This window comes from Hyla sarda, chromosome 3 (genome assembly GCF_029499605.1).
Source record: "Hyla sarda isolate aHylSar1 chromosome 3, aHylSar1.hap1, whole genome shotgun sequence".
NCBI lineage: Eukaryota > Metazoa > Chordata > Amphibia > Anura > Hylidae > Hyla > Hyla sarda.
This window is the reverse complement of record NC_079191.1, coordinates 46,010,778-46,037,056: the sequence shown is the minus strand read 5'-3', so window position 1 is coordinate 46,037,056 and position 26,279 is coordinate 46,010,778. Positions and strand designations below refer to the sequence as shown.

The 26,279-nt window shown below is 44.5% G+C and overlaps 1 long non-coding RNA gene across 1 annotated transcript in view; it reads left to right on the top strand.

Annotated features, from left to right (window-relative positions):
• The first annotated feature begins 10,435 nt into the window (after positions 1-10,435).
• LOC130360548 (uncharacterized) overlaps positions 10,436-26,279 on the top strand; it is a 29,838-nt gene continuing 13,994 nt past the window's right edge. The window contains exon 1 of the long non-coding RNA XR_008890703.1: positions 10,436-10,534. This is a non-coding gene — a long non-coding RNA (uncharacterized LOC130360548). The remainder of the gene's footprint in view (positions 10,535-26,279) is intronic.

The window sequence follows — 26,279 nt, the reverse complement described above, 5'->3', positions numbered from 1 at the left end:
TTGGTGTAGTAAGTTAGTGGAAAATGGTAGGTAGCAGAAAAGGTAAAAAGTGCTCGCCATTTGGAGTTGAACAAGGCACTATCCACGGCTGCTGCACCACATCCCGGCAGATGATCAGAGATGATCAGAGAATCAGCATGCAGATGGACCTCCGCAGGAGAACCAGGAGAAAAGGGGGCTTGCTGTGGGCGCTATGCCGCTAAGTGGCGGTGACCAAGCAAACACCACTGGTATATTTAAAAGACTATTTATTGGTCATAAACATACAACTAACATGTTTCGAGGAGTGTCCACTCCTTTTCATCAGGTCATGAGTTACATATATATAAGTGTACTTATATTCCCATGTAAACAATCATAGTTAGAACAGGTGTGGAGAAAACAGGAAGACTTCCTGTTTTCCCCATACCTATTCTAACTATGGGGCTGACATGGACAGAGGTGTCAGCAGAGAGCACTGTGGTCAGACTGAAAAGGAATTAAAAAAGAAAAGAACTTCCTGTGGAGCATACAGCAGCTGATAAGTCCTGGAAGGATTACGATTTTGAAATTGAAGTAATTTACAAATCTGTATAAAAATTTCTGGCACCAGTTGATAAAAAAGGGGTATTCCACTGGAATACCCCTTTAAAATGTATCACACATAAACCTGCACTTTTTACACAAATATTTATACACAAATATTGACCATGCAATGCCGTGCAATATTGTACTATCTTACATTGCCAAATAATACTACCATGCAATTCCTAAATGAAACCTCCATACAATATCCAAATATACCAAAATATAGTGTGAAAATAGCACTGCTTTATATTCCTAATACAATTCTGCCATTCATTTCCTAGATGTCAATAGATAATTGCCAGACCATGCCTAAATAGGGAATCCCTTGTTGTCTAGGTCAGGTTTTTCATTTTTCTTTTATAATAATTCTGCAACACCATACTATTACTATCTACAAACCAATAACCCCCCCCCCCCCCCATGCCGATATTGTGGTAGGTCCTAACCCTACAGAGCCTCTGTGTGATGAATGTTTCTGTCAGATCCAGATAGGGTTAATGCTTTCTAGCCTTGTTGTTTACCCTGGTAGCTGGGACTTGCTGGGACTGTGCTTCTGTGTGTGGTTCAGCTTGCTTAACCTATTAGGATCCTCCTGCTAGCAGCACAGGGATATATAAGGAAGCCTCTCTCATTTATGCTTTGCCTGGGAAAGTGCTTCTACTGAAACCAGCATTCTCTGTACTATTATTGTCTTATCTGGTTTTATGATCTTTTGACTTGGCTTTTGACTCTATACTCTTTTGCTCTCCGTAATTGTACTCCGTAATCTCTTGGCTTAGACTTGGCTTGTTTGGACTTTGTTTTCTGTGTGCGTGCGTTTAGTTGTGTGCCTCCAGCTGTTTTCCGACCTCGTCAGTTTTTGTAGTTTATTATTTTGATTTGTGACTGTCCCTTACTTATTTAGGTAGGGACCATCTTTGTGGTTGTGGAGCCGTTATTTAGGATGGGTACGCAAGTATCCAGGGAGCATAGCACAGAAAACAGTTCAAGCACAAACCTAGAGTTTGAATAGACACCAAAACAGAAAAATACAAAAAACGGAAATTACACTCTGAAGATCATTTAATTGAACACATATAGATAGATCCAATGACTTACAGGTGATGTTTTCTCTGTTTGAAATTGTCCATCTGGTTCAGACCTCCAGTAGTGGGTAGGTAAGTGTGTTTGGGGGTAAGAGTAGGCAGGTATCCCCAATATATGCAGTGTGACTACGGAAGGTAATTCAGTAGTCACAATAGTAGGTAGACAGGACCTCCCTCAACAGTATGTAGGTTACCCAATCAGATATTTTCCCACTATATAGATGCCTCAAATTGGGTTTCCCCAGTAGGTACTTTAACCCAGTATATAAGTTTATCTCCCTTGCTGAGATAAAACCAAAAATCAAGTAACGAAAAACATACTCCTCTTCTGACACTTATCCACCCCCCTTAAACAGGTTCATGGGTATGTCCCTGTCAAAAATCTGACCTGCTGAGAAAAGGACCAGATCGTAGTCACTAGCAGACTATGATCGGGTCTGCAGGCCCATAATAGTTAATGGCTCCATATCTGTCAGTACCTGTCCCTGCACAGATACGATTTCAGGGGATTTGAGCTTCTGAAATCGTATCTGTGCAGCGGACACTCAAATCGTGATGTGAATCCAGCCTTACTTTTAAGTGTAAGCGCATCCTTAGGATACACTTACAGTGAAAGAGCAAGTCAAGTTTCACTCCAGCGCAGGATTCACAGCGTTCAAGTATATGGGAGCTCCACAAAATCCCTATCTTGAATGCGGTAGTCTTGCACAAGTCTCAGCCACGGAGGTGCCTCGAAAACACATATCCTGCTGCCATAGTCAAGCTGGACTTGTGCAGTAAAAGCAGCACTTAGATATGTAGTCCACCATGGTATTAAATTGTATGAGTGTCCTAAAGACGCCCGTCCAGTTAAAAGGAGCTCTAAGAGACAGTTGCTGTAAAGCCACAAAACTACCAGTTTGCATGGAAAACGGGATGAGCGCTGCTACAGTGATGACCCGGTAATTGGCTGAGCTGGCAGGTCCTGTACCCAGTTTTCCTCTTGAAACCAGGAAGAAGATTGGGGGACCAAATGGAGGCTAAGGGGAGGACACTTCTGCAGGACACCAGTGGGGCATCAAGGCTACCGTATATACTCGAGTATAAGCCGACCCGAGTATAAGCCGAGACCCCTAATTTCAACCCAAAATCCCAGGAAAAGTTATTGACTCAAGTATAAGCCTAGGGTGGGAAATACATCATCCCCCCCTGTCATCATCCAGACCCGTCATTAACATCCTCATCATCATCACCGCCTGTCATCATCCAGACCCTCATCATCATCACCTGTCATCATCCCACACATCCCCCTTCATCATCCCCTTGTCATCATCCCACACATCCCCCCTTCATCATCCCCTTGTCATCATCCCCACCCCCCTTCATCATCCCCTTGTCATCATCCTCACCCCCCTTCATCATCCCCTTGTAATCATCCCACACACCCCCCTTCATCATCCCCTTGTCATCATTCCCACCCCCCTTCATCATCCCACACCCCCCCTTCATCATCCTCTTGTCATCATCCCACACCCCCCCTTCATCATCCTCTTGTCATCATCCGCCCTCAGTGGTCTTCAACCTGCGGACCTCCAGAGGTTTCAAAATTACAACTCCCAGCAAGCCCGGACAGTCGATCGCTGCCCAGGCTTGCTGGGAGTTGTAGTTTTGAAACCTCTGGAGGTCCGCAGGTTGAAGACCACTGCGGGTGGAGAGTTCACTCGAGTATAAGCCAAGGGGGGTGTTTTCAGCACTAAAAATCGTGCTGAAAAACTCGGCTTATACTCGAGTATATACGGTAAGTATGTTTCTTAATTTTTCTATTCCCCTCATCCTTTTTTTTTTAAGACTAAAATACCCCTTTAAACAGTCCATAATATTATATGCAGCTGAAATAAACCCCAAAATAACTACACTTTGACAGCAAAAAAAAAACAAGAACTGGCCTATGAGTGTTAATGTATCCTGCAAGCCGAGACATTGAATGTGTCAAAGTCCGAGGTGTGAAATGAATTATGTGCAGTCCTTTGTAGCAAGGTTTTTTTTTTTTTTTGTGCGGTGTCCCACTTTTTCCTTCGGATCTAGCAGCAGCCCTTGCGCTTCTATCTAGACAGAATGTGTGACATATGATTTACTTAAGAAATAGAAGTTTCCCAATGTCCTTGGTTTTGGCAGCCAGCTTTCCGCAGACGCTTTCTAAATGTATTGATCTCATTAGACGATAAAGGCGCCGCAGATAGCTCATAATACTTTGGAGAAATGTAAAATCATTAGCAGGTCATTGTCAAAGTTAGAACATGTCGCTTTAAGCTGCTTAGCAAACTGGTGGCAGTGTATGATACGGGGATTAACCTGTGCCTGCCGAACGTGTGCAGAAAAATGTGGAAAAGTCAGATTCACTCTGCATAAAAATTGCAGCTGTGCTCAGATATGTGAAAAAAAGAGGGAGATGTAACAATTCCGAAAGGTCAATGGAATTCTAAAAAGCAGAATAAAAAAAAATAATACATTTTTTAAAATGACAAAGACGTCTTGGAAGTTTAATGGAAATGATTGTTTGAATTGTGTTGTTATGGTCAGAAAATGTTTAAGATTTTTTTGTGTTTTTTTCTTTTCCTCTTTTGTTGGTATCTTATAAATAATCCTGTATTCTTTGCGGTTTCATTTGGGACACTAAGCCTTACCCGTAGGCCAGCGATTCCCAACCAGCGTGCCTCCAGCTGTTGCAAAATTACAACTCCCAACAGACCCTGACAGTCATTTGTGGGTTTTAATCCCTTGAGGACACAGACAATTTTCATTTTTGCTTAAAGGGGTACTCCGTCGCTAAGACATCTTATCCCCTATCCAAAGGATAGGGGATAAGATGCCTGATCGTGGGTGTCTCGCCGCTGGGGTCCCCCGTGATCTTCCACGCCGCACCCCGTTAGAATCAGTCCCCGGAGCGTGCTTGCTCCGGGTCTGATTACTGGCGATCACGGGGATGGAGCATAGTGACGGCACGGCTCAGCTCCCGTGTGACGTCACGCTCCGCCCCCTCAATGCAAGTCTATTGGAGGGGCGTGACAGCTGTCACGCCCCTCCAATAGACTTGCATTGAGGGGGCGGAGCGTGATGTCACACAGGGGTGGAGCCTTGATGTCACTATGCTCTGTCCTGAGGACATCCAGTGGTTCCGGAAGCCGCTAAAGGTGGGTGCTGCATGGTAGATCCTGGGGGTCCCCAGCAGCGGGAACCCGGCGATCTGACATCTTATCCCCTATCCTTTGGATGTCTAGGGGCGGAGTACCCCTTTAAGGCTAAATTTATGGATATCTGCCACTGTAGTTTTTGAGCAAAAGCCAGAAGTGTATTCAAAAGGAATAGGACATATAAAGGAAGGACTTACACTTCTCTTCCCTTATGGATCCACTTCTGACTTTGGCTCAAAAACTGCAGTGGCAGATGTCCAAAAACTGCCAGAAAAAAGTGGAAACTTAGCCTTATTCTTAATTTTTTTTTTATTTTTGCGAGACCAATTGTACTGTACTTTGTAATGACATCACTCATTATACCTTAAAATGTTCGGCCCAGACAAAAAAATATATCATTTGTGTCCAGACATTGAAAAGAAAACTAACATTTTTCAAATTTTGAGAGTTTCATTTTTATGCACTGCACTTTATAGTAAAAATGACATGTTCTCTTTAATCTGTCAGTCAATACGATTAAAATGATTCCCATGTTTACGTGCTTTTCTATTATTGTACTGCTTTTAGAAAAAAGTCAAAAATAGTTAACAAAATAAGTAAGCTTAAATTTTTCCTATTCTGACCCCTACAACATTTTTAATATTCGGTATACACCGCTGTATGAGGGCTCATTTTTTTTGCACCATGATCTGCGATCTGCAATTTTTATTGGTACCTTTTGTCTATATGTGATTTTCTGGTCACTTTTTATTCTATTTTTATTGGATGTCATGTGACAGCAATTTTGGCTTTTGGGATTTTTTTTAATGTTCACAAACATTATATTGAATTATTGCAATAACTGCTTTACATTTTGTTTTGCACCAATTTTTTTTGTATGTCAGATGTATGAAATTACCCACATTACAGGTAAGTGTTACAGGAAGCTCCTTCAGAGGTAATTCCTTGTGTGTTAAACTTAATTGTACCATATATCCAGACTTTTATACATGTCCATCATAGCCATATTGAAAAATGTTTTCAAATGTAATTTTTTTTAAGTAAGTTGTTTGTTACTAGTGTTGCTCGCGAATATTCGCAATTCGAATATTATTCGCGAATATCGCATATTCGTGAATTTCGCGAATATAGCGCTATATATTCGTAATTACGAATATTCGTTTTTTTTGTTTTTTTTTCTTCACAGCACACATCACAGTGATCACCCCTCTCTGCTTCCAGCTTGTGTGGTGTAAAGAAGGCTGTAATATTACTGTGTGAGACTGGCGTGCGAAAATTAGCATATTCAAATTTTCGCATATGCGAATTTTCGTGTATGCTAATTTTGTATATGCTAATTTTCACATATGTAAATTTTCGCATATGCGAAAATAAAACGAGGATATAACGAATATGCGAATATTCGCGAATATATGACGAATATTCGTCCATATATTCGCGAATATTCGCAAATTCGAATATGGCTTATACCGCTCAACACTATTTGTTACATATATATACCGTATTTATCGGGGTATACCATGCACTGGCCTATAACACGCACCCTCATTTTACCAAGGATAATTGGATAAAAAAAGTTTTTTACCCAAATATCCTTGGTAAAATGAGAGTGCGTGTGTGTGCATGTGTTTACCCCGATACACTGTTTCTGACCCCGCAGAAGCCCCCAGGAAAGGCAGGGGGAGAGAGGCCGTCGCTGCCCGCTTCTCTCCCCCTGCCTTTCCGGGGATTTAGAGCCCTGCTGCCGCCGATTCTCTCCCCCTGGCTATCGGCGCCGCTGCCCCATTGCCTCCCCCATCCCCGGTTTTATAATAACCTGTTGCAGAGGTTGGGTCCACGCTGCTTCTGGCTCCGGTGTGGCGTCTCCTGTGTCATTGCTATGCGCTGCGAGGCGCATTGACGAGTGACGTCTTCAACGCGACATCACTCGTCATTGCACAGCGCATAGCAACGACGCAGGAGACGCCACACCGGAGGCCAGAAGCAGCGTGGACCCAACCTCTGCAACAGGTTATTATAAAACCGGGGATGGGGGAGGCAATGGGGCAGCGGCGCCGATAGCCAGGGGGAGAGAATCGGCGGCAGCAGGGCTCTAGACCCCAGGAAAGGCAGGGGGAGAGAAACGGGCAGCGATGGCCTCTCTCCCCCTGTCTTTCCTGGGGGCTTCTGTGGGGTCAATAAAACCGGGGATGGGGGGAGGCAATGGGGCAGCGGCGCCGGCAGTCTCTGGACCCCAGGATAGGTAGGGGCAGAGAATCAGGCAGCGACGGCAGGTCTCTGGACCTGCAAAAGCCGCTGCAGTTCATTGATTTAAAGTGCCTGCTTTAAATCATTCAACTGCAGTGGCTTACCGGCATTTAAGCCTAAAAAATGCGTGTTATACGTCGATAAATACGGTAAATATATTCAATAACAAGTGGGTCTGATTATATTAAGTCATTTCAACCAATTTTTGTATTGTGTGTTTTCTATGCCACTTTTTTATGAAGGTGATTTGCGCCTTTTCAAAGGGTTTGAGCCAAATTTTGCGCCTTTTTAAAAAGTCACATTTTCATAAATTCCAGACCACTGCAAAAACCCTACTGAAAACACACATACTGCCGCCAAGGAAAGTGCGGAAATGAAAAGGCGCAAAAAACGCACTGCAACAAATATTTGCACCAGATTAACCCCAGAAAACAAGGGTAAAGTGCTTCATAAATACCCCTCATGGATTTCAGCCGAGCAGCATGGAGGAGGTAAGGAGACCTCTGGCCGCCATCTTGACTCATTAGACCCCGCAATTGCATTGTGGATGATCGGATGAGTCTCACAAAGCCCTAAAGATACTTTAGATGCCATGATCAGTATTGATAAAGGAAAAAGCTGTACTTTATACAAAAGGGACCGCTGTATACAATTTGGCACATTTTCTTGACACATTTTGGTACAAAACAATGACAGCCTTCGTGATTATTGTTGCTAACCATGTCCATCCCTCTATGACTACAGTGAACCCATCTTCTGATGATACTTCCAGCAGGATAATGCCCCTTGTCACATGATATCATCTCATATAGGACAATGAGGTCACATGACTCCAATCTCCTCCACAGTCACCAGATAGATCACCACTGGGATGTGGTGGAATGAGAGAACCATGTGATGTCATCATATCCACATGAAAGAACTGTGTGATGTCATAATATCCACATGAAGGAACTGTGTGATGTCATCATGTCCATATGGAGGAACTGTGTGATGTCATCATGTCCATATGGAGGAACTTCGTGATGTCATCATGTCCATATGGAGGAACTGTGTGATGTCATCATGTCCATATGGAGGAACTGTGTGATGTCATCATGTCCATATGGAAGAACTGTATGATGTCATCATGTCCATATGGAGGAACTGTGTGATGTCATCATGTCCATATGGAAGAACTGTATGATGTCATCATGTCCATATGGAAGAACTGTGTGATGTCATCATGTCCATATGGAAGAACTGTGTGATGTCATCATGTTCATATGGAGGAACTTTATGATGTCATCATGTCCATATGGAGGAACTGTGTGATGTCATCATGTCCATATGGAGGAACTGTGTGATGTCATCATGTCCATATGGAAGAACTGTATGATGTCATCATGTCCATATGGAGGAACTGTGTGATGTCATCATGTCCGTATGGAGGAACTGTGTGGGATGTCATCATTAGTGTTGCTCGCGAATATTCGCAATGCAAATTTTATTTGTGAATATGGCATATTCGCAAATTCACGAATATTCGCGAATATAGCACTATATATTCGCAATTACGAATATCTGTTTTTTAATTTTTTTTTTCACAGTACACATCACAGTGATCATCCCTCTCTGCTTCCAGCTTGTGTGGTGTAAAGAAGGCTCTAATACTACTGTGTGAGACTGGCGTGCGAATTTTGGCATATGCGAATTTTCGTATATGCTAATTTTCACATATGCTAATTTTTGCATATGCGAATGTTCTCATGCGAAAATAAACCGTGAATATTACGAACATGCGAATTTAGCGAATATATGATGAATATTCATCCATATATTCACAAAATATCGCGAAATCGAATATGGCCTATGCCGCTCAACACTAGTCATCATGTCCATATAGAGGAACTGTGTGATGTCATCATGTCCATATGGAGGAACCATGTGATGTCATCATGTCCATGTGGAGGAACTGTGTGATGTCATCATGTCCATATAGAGGAACTGTGTGATGTCATCATGTCCACATGAAGGAACTGTGTGATGTCATCATGTCCATATGGAGGAACTGTGTGATGTCATCATGTCCATATGGAGAAACTGTGTGATGTCATCATGTCTATATGGAGGAACTGTGTGATGTCATCATGTTCATATGGAGGAACTGTGTGATGTCATCATGTCTATATGGAGGAACTGTGTGATGTCATCATGTCCATATGGAGAAACTGTATGATGTCATCATGTCCATATGGAGGAACTGTGTGATGTCATCATGTCCATATAGAGGAACTGTGTGATGTCATCATGTCCACATGAAGGAACTGTGTGATGTCATCATGTCCATATGGAGGAACTGTGTGATGTCATCATGTCCATATAGAGGTACTGTGTGATGTCATCATGTCCACATGGAGGAACTGTGTGATGTCATTATGTCCACATGAAGGAACTGTGTGATGTCATCATGTCCATATAGAGGAACTGTGTGATGTCATCATGTCCATATGGAGGAACTGTGTGATGTCATCATGTCCATATAGAGGTACTGTGTGATGTCATCATGTCCACATGGAGGAACTGTGTGATGTCATTATGTCCACATGAAGGAACTGTGTGATGTCATCATATCTATATGGAGCAAAATCTCTGAGGAATGTTTCCAGCATCTCACCTTGTAGAAAGTATGCCATGAAGAGTGAAGGCAAAGGGGGGTTCAACCCTGTACTAGTAAGGTGTACCTAATAAAGTGTCCAGTGGGTGTATTTCTACTGGTATACCCAATCGACCCCACTTTAATGGGGACATACTGTAAGTGATTCCAAACTAAAGAAATATTTTTTTTATATAACTGTTTATTTATATATTTTGTAAATAATTTTACAATATGACATTCAGAAAAAAGAAGAAACATATTCCGAATTTTTTATGTGCTGAAACTATAGTATCCCTTTACAAAAAAATTGCTAGCAAGCAATGCCACATACAGTATGCACACAAGGCTTAATAGCTGGATGGATTCTGTTGCAAAAGTAAAAGAGTTAATATCCATCAAGTTAATTTATGGGATTTAATCTCCAATGATACATTGTTTCTATAACTAGATAGAGACAGACAGCTTTTCATTACCAGTAACATGTGCACAGAAGACAGTTTTCATGCTCACATTCATTTAGATGGAATGTTTTGACAGATTCACAGTCTGTCATTTCTAATGGTCAGTGGAGAAGTGTGAATGACTTACCGCTAATTTGGCAAATATTTTCACAGCTCATGACGGAGATCTGTATGTTTATAACATTGTTTATGGATTCTAAGAGCTGCCTTGAAAGTTCCAAGGATCTGACACATTTTAAGTTATTTTTACTAGAAGTTTTAGTTAAAGGGGCCTTGAGAAGTGGCCTGAGAGAAGCTTTGTTCCTTTTATAGCAGCAAAAGTACATTGGGACAAGAGTGGGCCATAGTTAGATGCCTCTCATAGAGGTAAGTACAGTGAGCACTGCAGGAGGGGAAAGTCAGCATCTAACAATGAAAGTATTGATTTCAGATTTCAAGGGATTGTCTAGCAAAAGAAACAACAGGAAGCCCTGTAACACCAAGAATCAGAGTGGAGGGGCACATGACAGGGGAGACAAGCAGGCAGGTAGGAGGGTCAAGGGGATGTCAAGGGTGAGTAAGAGGGAGGAGCGAGACAGGGGGTATAAAGAGCGGGGGAGGGGGAAGGAAGTGTCAGTTGGTGCATGGCCATAGGAGAAGTCCTGCCCGCCCTGTCTTGGGTTGCTTTGTTCGCTGTCCCAGCAAAGGTAACAGGGGAGGGATTGGAGGCACGAGGGGACATGGTGAATGCTGAAAGAGTGTTTTTCAGCTGGGCTTGGGATGGCACCCAGCCTGGTGGTGAATTCCCTGCGGGCATGGGGGCCCCAGGGAGGGGTGTGACTCTCTAAAACTGGTGCTCCTGGGCCTGGTGACGTACAGCTACAGGTAAAGTAGGAGGCCTCTGGTTTTATCCGTGCCTTCATGCCCTTCTCATGGCAGGTGTAAAATGTTATGACTAATTTGGTTAATTGGTTATTTGGGTGTATGATGTTAAGACAGGGGGTTTTATTGTGACAATGTTTTAAATTGTTTTTATTCAATAAAATTGGTCTGCTGTGGCCTTGTACCAGCAACAAGTGTGTGTTGTTTTTTCTGGGGAAAGATGGTGGCTGGTCAAGGCCTAGCAATAGGATATCCCCTAGTCATGTGTTTGGTGTTAAAAGCAAAGCAGCTTACTAATGTAATGTTATTAGGCCATAGTGCAGAGATCTTCTATATCAGCTGTACTGTCTCCCTTATAGCTGTGATGCCAGGTCACAGGCTGTGAATGCAAAGCTCCCTCCCTCCTCCTCCTGTCAGCACTGGGCAAGAGTGGTGTGAAGGGGAGAGCTAGTATTATTGCTCATTAGATTTATGACTCATTAGATAAGGCAGCAGGAAGCCGTTCTTGGTTACAGTAGTTTCCGTCAGAATGGGTTCCCTGTTCTGGTCACCAGTTCATAAAAGGGAAGTTGTGGAGCTGGAGAAGGTGCAGAGAAGGTGCAGAGACTAATATGGGGCATGGAACAGCCTTTGAGGAAAGATTAAAATAATTACATTTGTTCAGTCTTGAGATGTTTAAGGGGGGATATGATCAACGTTTATAAGTATATAAATGGCCTATACAAAAAATGTGGGGAAAAACTGTTCCAGGTTAAACTCCCTCAAAGGACAAGAGGGCACTGCCTCCGTCTGGAGAAGAAAAGGTTTGGTCTAAAGGGGCGACATGCCTTCTTTACCATAAGAACTGTGAATTTATGGAACAGTCTACCTCAGGAACTTGTCACAGCAGAAACAGTTGAAAGCTTTAAAACAGGGTTAGATGCCTTCCTAGAACAACATAACATTAATGCTTATGCAGAAATATAATCATGTCCCTTCCCCTTCATACAACCATACCCTTCCCTTCAATTCCTTGGTTAAACTTGATGGATCAATGTCTTTTTCGATTATACAAACTATGTAACTATGTAAAGAGTCATAAATCTAATGAGCAGTAATAGCAGCCCCCCCTCCCCCATTCACATTACTGGTCGGGTCCTGCACTTGATGTCACAGATTATAGGGGAAAGAACACAGCTGATAGGGAGTGTCACGATGCCGGCTGGCAGGAGGTGGATCCTCTGTGCCAGAGAGGGATGGCGAGGACCGTGCTAGTGGACCGGTTCTAAGACACTACTGGTTTTCACCAGAGCCCGCCGCAAAGCGGGATGGTCTTGCTGCGGCGGTAGTGACCAGGTCGTATCCACTAGCAACGGCTCACCTCTCTGGCTGCTGAAGATAGGCGAGGTACAAGGGAGTAGGCAGAAGCAAAGTCGGACGTAGCAGAAGGTCGGGGGCAGGCGGCAAGGTTCGTAGTCAGGGGAGATAGCAGTAGTTCTGGTACACAGGGTTTAAACACACAAAACGCTTTCACTAGGCACAAGGGCAACAAGATCCGGCAAGGAAGTGCATGGGAGGAGGTTAGATATAGTCAGGGACCAGGTGGAAGCCAATTAAGCTAATTGGGCCAGGCACCAATCATTGGTGCACTGGCCCTTTAAGTCTCACGGAGCTGGCGCGCGCGCGCCCTAGAGAGCGGAGCCGCGCGCGCCAGCACATGACAGCAGGGGACGGGAACGGGTAAGTGACCTGGGATGCGATTCGCGAGCGGGCGCGTCCCGCTGTGCGAATCGCATCCCCAACGGCCATGACAGAGCAGCGCTCCCGGTCAGCGGGACTGACCGGGGAGCTGCAGGGAGAAAGACGCCGTGAGCGCTCCGGGGAGGAGCGGGGGCCCGGAGCGCTAGGCGTAACAGTACCCCCCCCCTTAGGTCTCCCCTTCTCTTTGTCCGGTAACTGCCTCCCCTGGGATGAGGACACCGGGAAAGGATGGAGGGATTCCTCAACGGCAGGTAGAACAGCAGGAGTAGGAATGGGGAGAGAGGGCAGAGGGCGAGACCTGGCACGGGGCAGTGTGACACCAGGACGAGGGCCATGAGGGGACACAGAGGCTTGCCTGATGGGACTGGGAGGGGGGGAGAGGCATTTCCTGTGGCAGGCAGAGTCCTTAATGACCTTAGGGGGACCGGATACAGGAGGAACCACAGGGTCACGGCAGGGAGTACTGGGAACCGGTTGAAGGCAGTCCTTGGAACAAGAGGGACCCCAACTCTTGATCTCCCCAGTGGACCAATCCAGGGTTGGGGAATGGTGTTGAAGCCAGGGTAGTCCAAGGAGAACTTCAGAAGTGCAATTAGGAAGGACAAAAAATACCATTTCCTCGTGATGAGGTCCGATGCACATTAGGAGGGGCTCCGTGCGGTAACGCACGGTGCAATCCAACCTGGCTCCGTTGACCGCGGAAATGTGGAGTGGCTTGACAAGACGGGTCACCGGAATGCGGAATTTATTCACTAAGGACTCCCGAATAAAATTCCCAGAAGCTCCAGAGTCCAGGCAGGCCACGGCTGAGAGGGGAGAGCTGGCTGAAGTAGAAATCCGAGCAGGCACCGTGAGACGTGGAGAAGCCGACTTAGCATCAAGAGACGCCACACCCACGGGAGCTGGGTGCGAGCGTGCGTTTCCCAGACGTGGAGGACGGATTGGGCAATCCACCAAAAAATGTTCAGTACTGGCACAGTAGACAGAGATTCTCTTCCTTACGGCGATTCCTCTCTTCCAGGGTCAGGCGAGACCGATCCACTTGCATGGCCTCCTCGGCGAGAGGCCTAGGCGCAGATTGCAGTGGAGACTGTGGGAGAGGTGTCCAGAGATCTAAGTCTTTTTCCTGGCGGAGCTCTTGATGCCTCTCAGAAAAACGCATGTCAATGCGAGTGGCTAGATGAATGAGTTCATGCAGGTTAGCAGGAGTCTCTCGTGCGGCCAGAACATCTTTAATGTTGCTGGATAGGCCTTTTTTAAAGGTCGCGCAGAGAGCCTCATTATTCCAGGATAGTTCAGAAGCAAGAGTACGGAATTGTATGGCGTACTCGCCAACGGAAGAATTACCCTGGACCAGGTTCAGCAGGGCAGTCTCAGCAGAAGAGGCTCGGGCAGGTTCCTCAAAGACACTTCGAATTTCCGAGAAGAAGGAGTGTACAGAGGCAGTGACGGGGTCATTGCGGTCCCAGAGCGGTGTGGCCCATGACAGAGCTTTTCCAGACAGAAGGCTGACTACGAAAGCCACCTTAGACCTTTCAGTAGGAAACTGGTCCGACATCATCTCCATGTGCAGGGAACATTGCGAAAGAAAGCCACGGCAAAACTTAGAGTCCCCATTAAATTTGTCCGGCAAGGACAGGCGGAGGCTAGGAGTGGCCACTCGCTGCGGAAGGGGTGCAGGAGGTGGCGGAGGAGATGATTGCTGCTGCAGTTGCGACTGAAGTTGGTGCACAATGGTGGACATTTCCGACAGCTGGTGGGTTAGATGGGCGATCTGTCGGGATTGCTGGGCGACCACCGTGGTGAGATCAGAGATGGAATGCTGGGGAACCTCAGCGGGATCCATGGCCGGATCTACTGTCACGATGCCGGCTGGCAGGAGGTGGATCCTCTGTGCCAGAGAGGGATGGCGAGGACCGTGCTAGTGGACCGGTTCTAAGACACTACTGGTTTTCACCAGAGCCCGCCGCAAAGCGGGATGGTCTTGCTGCGGCGGTAGTGACCAGGTCGTATCCACTAGCAACGGCTCACCTCTCTGGCTGCTGAAGATAGGCGAGGTACAAGGGAGTAGGCAGAAGCAAAGTCGGACGTAGCAGAAGGTCGGGGGCAGGCGGCAAGGTTCGTAGTCAGGGGAGATAGCAGTAGTTCTGGTACACAGGGTTTAAACACACAAAACGCTTTCACTAGGCACAAGGGCAACAAGATCCGGCAAGGAAGTGCATGGGAGGAGGTTAGATATAGTCAGGGACCAGGTGGAAGCCAATTAAGCTAATGGGCCAGGCACCAATCATTGGTGCACTGGCCCTTTAAGTCTCAGGGAGCTGGCGCGCGCGCGCCCTAGAGAGCGGAGCCGCGCGCGCCAGCACATGACAGCAGGGGACGGGAACGGGTAAGTGACCTGGGATGCGATTCGCGAGCGGGCGCGTCCCGCTGTGCGAATCGCATCCCCAACGGCCATGACAGAGCAGCGCTCCCGGTCAGCGGGACTGACCGGGGAGCTGCAGGGAGAAAGACGCCGTGAGCGCTCCGGGGAGGAGCGGGGGCCCGGAGCGCTAGGCGTAACAGGGAGGATCTCTGAGCTATGGCTAATAACATTATATAAGTAAGTTGCTTTATTATATTTTTTGACACCATACACAGGTTGTTTCTTTTGCTGAACAACCCCTTTAAGGCTTGGTGAATCATCACTTTTGAATCCTCTACTTCTAATCCAGAATAATTAGCTCTGTAGGCTACTGTGAGAACATGAGAAATTATGGACTAGGATGTAGGTGAACAGTGGTGATCTCTCCCTTAAGTCATTGATGTGAAAAAAGGTTCTCATTTTCTTTGTTTGCTCATCATATTGTCAAACATAAGTGCAACCCTGAATTCACCCACAGCCACTTTCTCTGCTTACTTTAGTATCTGCCCTAGTATCCGCCTTAAACAATGGAGTAATTGCTGGGGCGTAACAGGGTCCAAAACTATAAACAAAACACTGTACAGATGTCAGGGAAGCGGCTAAGGATACAGAGGGTTAACAGGCATAGTACAAAGCACTGGGAATAAACAGACAAACAGAGAAAGCGTAGTCAGACAACCAAATTAAAACCAAAAGATCATGCAGTACAAAATCGGAAGGCTGAGGTATAGTCGGAACTTAGCCTAGAGTCAAAAGTACACAGAAAGGATCAAGCAAATAGTATAATTAAAGCTCTCCCGGAAGAAGGCGGCATAGCCAAAACGGACGTTGGAGGGGGGAATTCCGGTATACTTGTGGGTATTACTGATTACCTGGTGGTCCTTTTGTACTATACATGTTTTTATATGAGTTTACATTTGTGGATATATGTGCAATATATGGCTATTTGGGCCTATTCTGATTATTATGTTTACTATATGTCTCTATATGCACTTTCTGTAGCCATCTGACCACCACAATATACATTTTATGCATGTTATGGTATCTGCCCCACTGATGTTTGATGCTGATATTCTCCTTAAAATATATATGTACCTGTTTTTAGGTCTAGGATAGACCCAATTTTTACTTAATAAACTAATTGATATATATTTCTAAAAGTGACTGCATGTTTTCTAGTTATTTGTGTATATTATTAGGCGTGCACTCAATGTGCTTATATGTTATATAGAGCCCCATATACATTGGTCCATTGGGGCTGATATAATAGAGAGTCAATATAGACTGAGGTGCTCAAATCTTTTACTTGTATATATATTTAGAATAGAAGCTAGTAGAGATAGACTGAACTAGGACATTACTACAACATGTTTGGCCTATCATAGCAAGTATGCAGTGAAACAATTTATTTATTGTCACAATTTGTTGTTACACTGTGTATTATGCCTGTGTTTCTTCAATGGTTGTTTAAAATGTGTACTTTTAGCTTTATTTTAGGTTTAGTCATGCTGTACCACAGAACCTTTGATGCCATGGTTTAGGTAATAGAATGAAATCCAAGCAAAGTAACTCTGGGTTATGCCATGCTGTCTTCTCAATAAATTCTGTAAATCTGTCCCACTAAAATGTCCTCTTCATTGGTAGCACTGCTGGCTGTCCAGGCATGCTCAGAGTTGTAGGTAAAACAGCTAGAGGTCAGCAGTTTGGAGACCACTAAACTTTTCAACTGTTACTATCAAGAGTAATAAAGGAATCAATATCTTAGACCTCACCAGATATCCATAAGATACAAAAATCCCTTATTGGTACATTGCTGACCAAAAATCACATGAGGCCATATTTAAAAAGGCAGATTAGAATACCATGTCCTACTGTTAAAAATGCACATCGAAATGTCTTCCTAAGGGTTGGGTCACATGTAGCACATCCACTGTGTATTTGATGCTGTGGATGCGCTACTGCCCGTCCCTAGAGTCTGCCTCCAGTGGTTTTCCTCCTATGTCCTGCTTGCAGCAGCAATCCGCCGCTATGAGCAGACACAGAGAGAGCTGCAACTTGCAGGCAGATTGCTGCTGTAAGCATGACACGGGTAAAAACAGCTGGAGGCAGACTCTAGGGACAGGCAGTAGCGTATCTGCAGCGTCAAATACACAGCAGATGCTCTACGTGTTACCCTACCCTAAAGGATCCATTCACATTGCTAGTAATAATGCACCATGTTGGCTAACTGCCTTTTGGTTACACACCCATGATACTAGTTCAGGAACTACAATCTTAACAACATCTTATATTTGTACATTCTCATACTTTTATCTTGGGGGTGAATGCGATATTCACCCCCAAGATAAAAGTATGAGAATGTACATGTTACGCCAAGCGCTCCGGGTCCCCGCTCCTCCCCGGAGCGCTCGCTACACTCTCCTCACTGCAGCGCTCCGGTCAGATCCACTGACCCGGGGCGCTGCGATACCCCCTACCTCTCATCTCTGAACTCTTTGATCGCCTCCAAGGTGCCCACATCTTTACCAAACTGGACTTAAGAGGTGCTTATAATCTCATCCGCATCAGAGAGGGGGATGAATGGAAAACGGCATTTAACACCAGAGATGGACACTTTGAGTATCTGGTCATGCCCTTTGGCCTGTGCAACGCCCCTGCCGTCTTCCAAGACTTTGTTAATGAAATTTTTCGTGATCTTTTATACTCCTGTGTTGTTGTATATCTGGACGATATCCTGATTTTTTCTGCCAATCTAGAAGAACACCGCCAGCATGTCCGTATGGTTCTTCAGAGACTTCGTGACAATCAACTCTATGCCAAAATAGAGAAATGTCTGTTTGAATGCCAATCTCTTCCTTTCCTAGGATACTTGGTCTCTGGCCAGGGACTACAAATGGATCCAGACAAACTCTCTGCCGTCTTAGATTGGCCACGCCCCTCCGGACTCCGTGCTATCCAACGTTTTTTGGGGTTCGCCAATTATTACAGACAATTTATTCCACATTTTTCTACCGTTGTGGCTCCTATCGTGGCTTTAACCAAAAAAAATGCCGATCCCAAGTCTTGGCCTCCTCAAGCGGAAGACGCCTTTAAACGGCTCAAGTCTGCCTTTTCTTCGGCTCCCGTGCTCTCCAGACCTGACCCATCTAAACCCTTCCTATTGGAGGTTGATGCTTCCTCTGTGGGAGCTGGAGCTGTCCTTCTACAAAAAAATTCTTCCGGGCATGCTGTTACTTGTGGTTTTTTTTCTAGGACCTTCTCTCCGGCGGAGAGAAACTACTCCATCGGGGATCGAGAGCTTCTAGCCATTAAATTAGCACTTGAGGAATGGAGGCATCTGCTGGAGGGATCAAGATTTCCAGTTATTATTTACACCGATCACAAGAACCTCTCCTACCTCCAGTCTGCCCAACGGCTGAATCCTCGCCAGGCCAGGTGGTCTCTGTTCTTTGCCCGATTTAATTTTGAAATTCACTTTCGGCCTGCCGATAAGAACATTAGGGCCGATGCTCTCTCTCGTTCCTCGGATGCTTCTGAAGTTGAACTCTCTCCGCAACACATCATTCCTCCTGACTGCCTGATTTCCACTTCTCCAGCCTCCATCAGGCAAACTCCTCCAGGAAAGACCTTTGTTTCTCCACGCCAACGCCTCGGAATCCTCAAATGGGGCCACTCTTCCCATCTCGCAGGTCATGCGGGCATCAAGAAATCTGTGCAACTCATCTCTCGCTACTATTGGTGGCCGACTCTGGAGACGGATGTTGTGGACTTTGTGCGAGCCTGCACTATCTGTGCCCGGGATAAGACTCCTCGCCAGAAGCCCGCTGGTTTTCTTCATCCTCTGCCTGTCCCCGAACAGCCTTGGTCTCTGATTGGTATGGATTTTATTACTGACTTACCCCCATCCCATGGCAACACTGTTATTTGGGTGGTCGTTGATCGATTCTCCAAAATGGCACATTTCATCCCTCTTCCTGGTCTTCCTTCAGCGCCTCAGTTGGCTAAACAATTTTTTGTACACATTTTTCGTCTTCACGGGTTGCCCACGCAGATCGTCTCGGATAGAGGCGTCCAATTCGTGTCTAAATTCTGGAGGGCTCTCTGTAAACAACTCAAGATTAAATTAAATTTTTCTTCTGCATATCATCCTCAATCCAATGGACAAGTAGAAAGAATTAACCAGGTCTTGGGTGATTATTTACGACATTTTGTTTCCTCCCGCCAGGATGACTGGGCAGATCTTCTACCATGGGCCGAATTCTCGTATAACTTCAGAGTCTCTGAATCTTCCTCCAAATCCCCATTTTTCGTGGTGTATGGCCGTCACCCTCTTCCCCCCCTCCCTACCCCCTTGCCCTCTGGTCTGCCCGCTGTGGATGAAATTTCTCGTGATCTTTCCATCATATGGAGAGAGACCCAAAATTCTCTCTTACAGGCTTCATCACGCATGAAGAAGTTCGCGGATAAGAAAAGAAGAGCTCCTCCCATTTTTTCCCCTGGAGACAAGGTATGGCTCTCCGCTAAATATGTCCGCTTCCGTGTCCCTAGCTATAAGTTGGGACCACGCTATCTTGGTCCTTTCAAAATTTTGTGCCAGATTAATCCTGTCTCTTACAAACTTCTTCTTCCTCCTTCTCTTCGTATTCCTAATGCCTTTCACGTTTCTCTTCTTAAACCACTTATCATTAACCGTTTCTCTCCCAAATCTGTTCCTCCCACTCCTGTTTCCGGCTCCTCGGACATCTTCTCCGTCAAAGAGATTCTGGCATCTAAAAAGGTCAGAGGGAAAACCTTTTTTTTAGTGGATTGGGAGGGTTGTGGTCCAGAAGAGAGATCCTGGGAACCTGAGGACAACATCCTAGACAAAAGTCTGCTCCTCAGGTTCTCAGGCTCTAAGAAGAGGGGGAGACCCAAGGGGGGGGGGTACTGTTACGCCAAGCGCTCCGGGTCCCCGCTCCTCCCCGGAGCGCTCGCTACACTCTCCTCACTGCAGCGCTCCGGTCAGATCCACTGACCCGGGGCGCTGCGATACCGCCTCCAGCCGGGATGCGATTCGCGATGCGGGTAGCGCCCGCTCGCGATGCGCACCCCGGCTCCCGTACCTGACTCGCTCTCCGTCAGTCCTGTCCCGGCGCGCGCGGCCCCGCTCCCTAGGGCGCGCGCGCGCCGGGTCTTTGCGATTTAAAGGGCCACTGCGCCGCTGATTGGCGCAGTGGTTCCAATTAGTGTTATCACCTGTGCACTTCCCTATATCACCTCACTTCCCCTGCACTTCCTTGCCGGATCTTGTTGCCATCGTGCCAGTGAAAGCGTTTCCTTGTATGTTCCTAGCCTGTGTTCCAGACCTTCTGCCGTTGCCCCTGACTACGATCCTTGCTGCCTGCCCCGACCTTCTGCTACGTCCGACCTTGCTTCTGTCTACTCCCTTGTACCGCGCCTATCTTCAGCAGCCAGAGAGGTTGAGCCGTTGCTAGTGGATACGACCTGGTCACTACCGCCGCAGCAAGACCATCCCGCTTTGCGGCGGGCTCTGGTGAAAACCAGTAGTGACTTAGAACCGATCCACTAGCACGGTCCACGCCAATCCCTCTCTGGCACAGAGGATCCACTACCTGCCAGCCGGCATCGTGACAGTACAAATATAAGATGTTGTTAAGATTGTTAGGAGTCATTGAGGAGGTCCTGTTGGCCTTGTTTGATCGACCTCTCACTATACCAAAACAGGTAGAGATCTATAATAATTATACAACAAAAAAGTAGGTTAGACCAATACCTCAAAAGTAACAGTGTTTGACTTATAACCATAAACATCCCACATATAATAAGCCAGAAAAATTAGAAAAACAACCACTACATACAAAATTTATTTTTATTGAAACACTAGCTGAGTACCCAGCGTTGCCCGGTTTTTCCTTCCTAACTAATCCTTGTTGTGGAGGAAAATCAACAGAGGAAGCTTTTGACTTCATATACCATCCTCATATATTGTTGTCATATCCCGACCTCCTATCCTATCATCCTATCCCGTCCTCCTATCCCGACCTCCTATCCTATCATCCTATCCCATCCTCCTATCCCGACCTCCTATCCCATCATCCTATCCTGTCCTCCTATCCCGTCCTCCTATCTCTATCTCCTATCTAGACCTCCTATCCCGTCCTCCTATCTCGACCTCCTATCTTGACCTCCTATCCCATCCTCCTATCCAGACCTTCTATCCCGACCTCCTATCCCGACCTCCTATCCCGACCTCCTGTCTCAACCTCCTGTCTTGACCTCCTATCCCGTCCTCCTGTCTCTACCTCCTATCTCGACCTCCAATCCCGTTCTCCTATCCAGTCCTCCTATCCCGTCCTCCTGTCTCGACCTCCTGTCTTGACCTCCTGTCCGGTCCTCATATGCCATCCTCCTATCTCGACCTCATATCCCGTCCTCATATCCTGTCCTCATATCCCGACCTCATATCCCGACCCATAATATGTGTACCAGGTATTGAAATATCTCCAGCCGTACGGAAGTTATGGTGGAAAATACATTTCCCATTGATTTGCATGGGACTTTAAACAAAAACCCCAACCCTCACAAATGGTGGTAGTTAAGGGCTAAATGAACTATCCTATATTTTAAGTGGACATATAAGTAACATGTGAATAAGTATCATCGAAATATCTCCAGTCGTTTGGAAGTCATGCAAAATTCATATGACAAGAATTGAAAAATGGGAAAATTCATAGGATAATATATATAAAGTCACTTGCAATGTCAATGCCAAAATATCTAGCAGCATATATATGGTGTACACATATATACTATTGCACTATGAATAAGGTGCGTGTCAAGGCTGTACCAATACAAACTGTAAACATAAGTTATATTGCACTAATGTGAACATACACTGTATTGCACTATGAGTAAAGCTCATAAACAATATTGCACAAATATCTATGGTTTAAAGGTCAGATAAATAGCAAAACAGTTAGTGGATGCACAACCAATATTGTACAACTAGTGGCTCAGAGTACAACATAAACAGCCAGACATGTACAATAAATCCCATCAGTATGTGGTAACACACATGCACCGGACCCCCCCACCCTCCAACGCATTTCGCTGCTTTGTCCTGGAGCGGTGAGGTGGGGAGAGGACCGAGGGTAGAAATACCGGAGTTCAATAAGAGATGGCCAATGAGAGAGTTAATGCGGGCGCCATTATTCCACGCTTCCCGTATGCCGCCGCCCCGAAAGGATACATGTTACCAGCAAGCGCCGTCATGGGAGCCCGGTCACGTGCAATCCGACGAGACCACGGCACGCATGCGCACCGAAGCGTACAGCAACCCGCTGCCAAACTTGAATAAGGGAGAAAACTCCCTTACTGATGTAACAAGAAAAATTGTGTAAAATGACTGTGAAATTCATAAATTCTGCCAACATGGTGATGGACTTGATAACTATAGATATGTGTATACAAATTAGGTTTGTTAAAAAGAACTACGGTAAATAATAATGATAATAATAAGTGAATTAATGTGCAAAGTGCAAGTATGAAAAATAAGAGAAAGTGTGATACAATAATATGTGATAAAGTTATATATTATAACAAAAGTTCTACTGAAATAAAAAGTGACAATAGTGCAATTGACATAAATTAATTGAATAGTGTATAAATAGATAACAATAATTCATAAAAAATATAATGTAAAAACTACAATCGATGTACGTGAAATAAGTATAATATATAAAAAAATTATATAAAATATAAATGAATTCATGTGTAAATAAATATAGAAATTATATAACTATTGTAAAATTATATGAATTATGTGAATAAATACATAAAAATTGTGAATTTGTGTGTGAGTAAATAAATATACATAACATGACCTAGTGCAAAAGAATGTGTGAGTTATGTGAATAACTATATAAAAAAAATGTGAATCCATATAAACACAAATCACAGAAAACCACCACAAAAAAAATAAAAAAAATTGCTTAATACATGATTATAGCTCTTGTCTGATTCATCCACATTGGTGACAACGGTTTGCTTGATGCTTCCAAAATCTGAAGCCAATATCTTCATACTCAAGACAGCCATCAACTTAGTAAACTGAAATAAATGGGAAAAAAATATAACAAAATATATAAGAGGGTAAGTCTTTAAAGCAGGGCTGTAGATAGTGATCAACCAGCCTAGAGATTGGTTCACAAAGTCCCCCCGTCCAGATACTATAGGACGTCCGGGTGGGTACAACTGGTTTAAAATCTTTTAACCCATCCAATACCTTCTTAGCGATGATACCTTCTTCAAATGCTTTTTCCAGTATCTCAAACAACTCATTTTGAAATCTAGTCAAGGGATTGGATGGTAATTTTTTGTAGCAATTTGGATCATTAAGCTGGCGAAATGCCTCGGCTTCATATTTCTCTGCAGGCCATACTACATTACCACCTTTGTCAGGTGGTTGAACACTACTCCCTTCATTTTACTGAATTGCGTGAGGGATATTCTTTGTCCCCTAGTCAGGTTGTCATACTTCCGATTGGTGGGGATCACCAATCGGATGCTCAGTAAAGACAGTTATCCGTAACCGGACGTTGGTGTGTTTATTTACTCATTGAGTTTGGCCCAGGAGAAGCTGTCTCCATATCTTCGGACCGCCGATCGGAAAAACAGTGCCCTGGCATCACGATGTGAACAGGTGCTCTTACTAACACCCAGTGTCTGCGACAAACGCATGATTAGAGAGTGGATATTCTTTGATTGAAATAACAAAAAACATGTTTTAAAGAGGGGGTAGTTTGTCTCCTTGAGGAGACTGTTAAACTAGCAAATAAAGTCTTATAAGCCATGCAATGCTCTATGGGAAAAAGCTATGCAAAATAGCTTTTCTCCATCCTCTGGAGGACAGTTACTTTGCATACACCTTTCAAAGTGGGATGAATCATGCCCAATAAAAAATACTGTACTTTATGGTTCTAAAGATTCTAAATTTTAATTTGTACCATCTTAAATCATGCAAGGTTCAACTATATACAGTATTTCCCATAAGTGAGTCAAGCCCTCACATTATATATACAGTATCTCCCATAAGTGAGTCAAGCCCTTACATTATATACAGTATCTCCCATAAGTGATTCCACCCCTCGCATTATATATACAGTATATCCCATAAGTGAGTCCACCCCTCACATTATATACAGTATCTACCATAAGTGAGTCCACCCCTCACATTATATACAGTATCTCCCATAAGTGAGTCCACCCCTTACATTATATATACAGTATCTCACATAAGTGAGTCCACCCCTCACATTATATACAGTATCTCCCATAAGTGAGTCCACCCCTCACATTATATATACAGTATCACCCATAAGTGAGCCCACCCCTCACATTATATATACAGTATCTCCCATAAGTGATTCCACCCCTCACATTATATACAGTATATCCCATAAGTGATTCCACCTCTCACATTATATATACAGTATCTACCATAAGTGATTCCACCCCTCACATTATATACAGTATCTCCCATAAGTGATTCCACCCCTCACATTATATATACAGTATATCCCATAAGTGAGTCCACCCCTCACATTATATACAGTATATCCAATAAGTGAGTCCACCCCTCACAATATATATACAGTATCTCCCATAAGTGAGTCCACCCCTCACATTATATATACAGTATCTCCCATAAGTGAGTCCACCCCTCACATTATATATACAGTATCTCCCATACGTGAGTCCACCCCTCACATTATATACAGTATCTCCCATAAGTGAGTCCACCCCTCACATTATATACAGTATATCCCATAAGTGAGTCCACCCCTCACATTATATACAGTATCTCCCATAAGTGAGTCCACCCCTCACATTATATATACAGTATCTCCCATAAGTGAGTCCACCCCTCACATTATATATACAGTATCTTCCATAAGTGAGTCCACCCCTCACATTATATACAGTATCTCCCATAAGTGAGTCCACCCCTCACATTATATATACAGTATCTCCCATAAGTGAGTCCACCCCTCACATTATATATACAGTATCTCCCATAAGTGACTCCACCCCTCACATTATATATACATTATCTCCCATAAGTGATTCCACACCTCACATTATATACACAGTATCTCCCATAAGTGAGTCCACACCTCACATTATATACAGTATCATCTATAAGTGAGTCCACCCCTCACATTATATATACAGTATCTCCCATAAGTGAGTCCACCCCTCACATTATATATACAGTATCTCCCATAAGTGAGTCCACCCCTCACATTATATATACAGTATCTCCCATAAGTGAGTCCGCCCCTCACATTATATACAGTATCTCCCATAAGTGAGTCCACCCCTCACATTATATATACAGTATCTCCCATAAGTGAGTCCACCCCTCACATTATATATACAGTATCTCCCATAAGTGAGTCCGCCCCTCACATTATATACAGTATCTCCCATAAGTGAGTCCACCCCTCACATTATATATACAGTATCTCCCATAAGTGACTCCACCCCTCACATTATATATACAGTATCTCCCATAAGTGAGTCCACCCCTCACATTATATACACAGTATATCCCATAAGTGAGTCCACCCCTCACATTATATATACAGTATCTCCCATAAGTGAGTCCACCCCTCACATTATATATACAGTATCTTCCATAAGTGAGTCCACCCCTCACATTATATACAGTATCTCCCATAAGTGAGTCCACCCCTCACATTATATATACAGTATCTCCCATAAGTGAGTCCACCCCTCACATTATATATACAGTATCTCCCATAAGTGAGTCCACCCCTCACATTATATATACAGTATCTCCCATAAGTGAGTCCACCCCTCACATTATATACATTATCTTCCATAAGTGAGTCCACCCCTCACATTATATACAGTATCTCCCCTAAGTGAGTCCATCCCTCACATTATATACAGTATCTCCCATAAGTGAGTCCACCCCTCACATTATATATACAGTGTCTCCCATAAGTGAGTCCACCCCTCACATTATATATACAGTATCTCCCATAAGTGAGTCCACCCCTCACATTATATATACAGTAT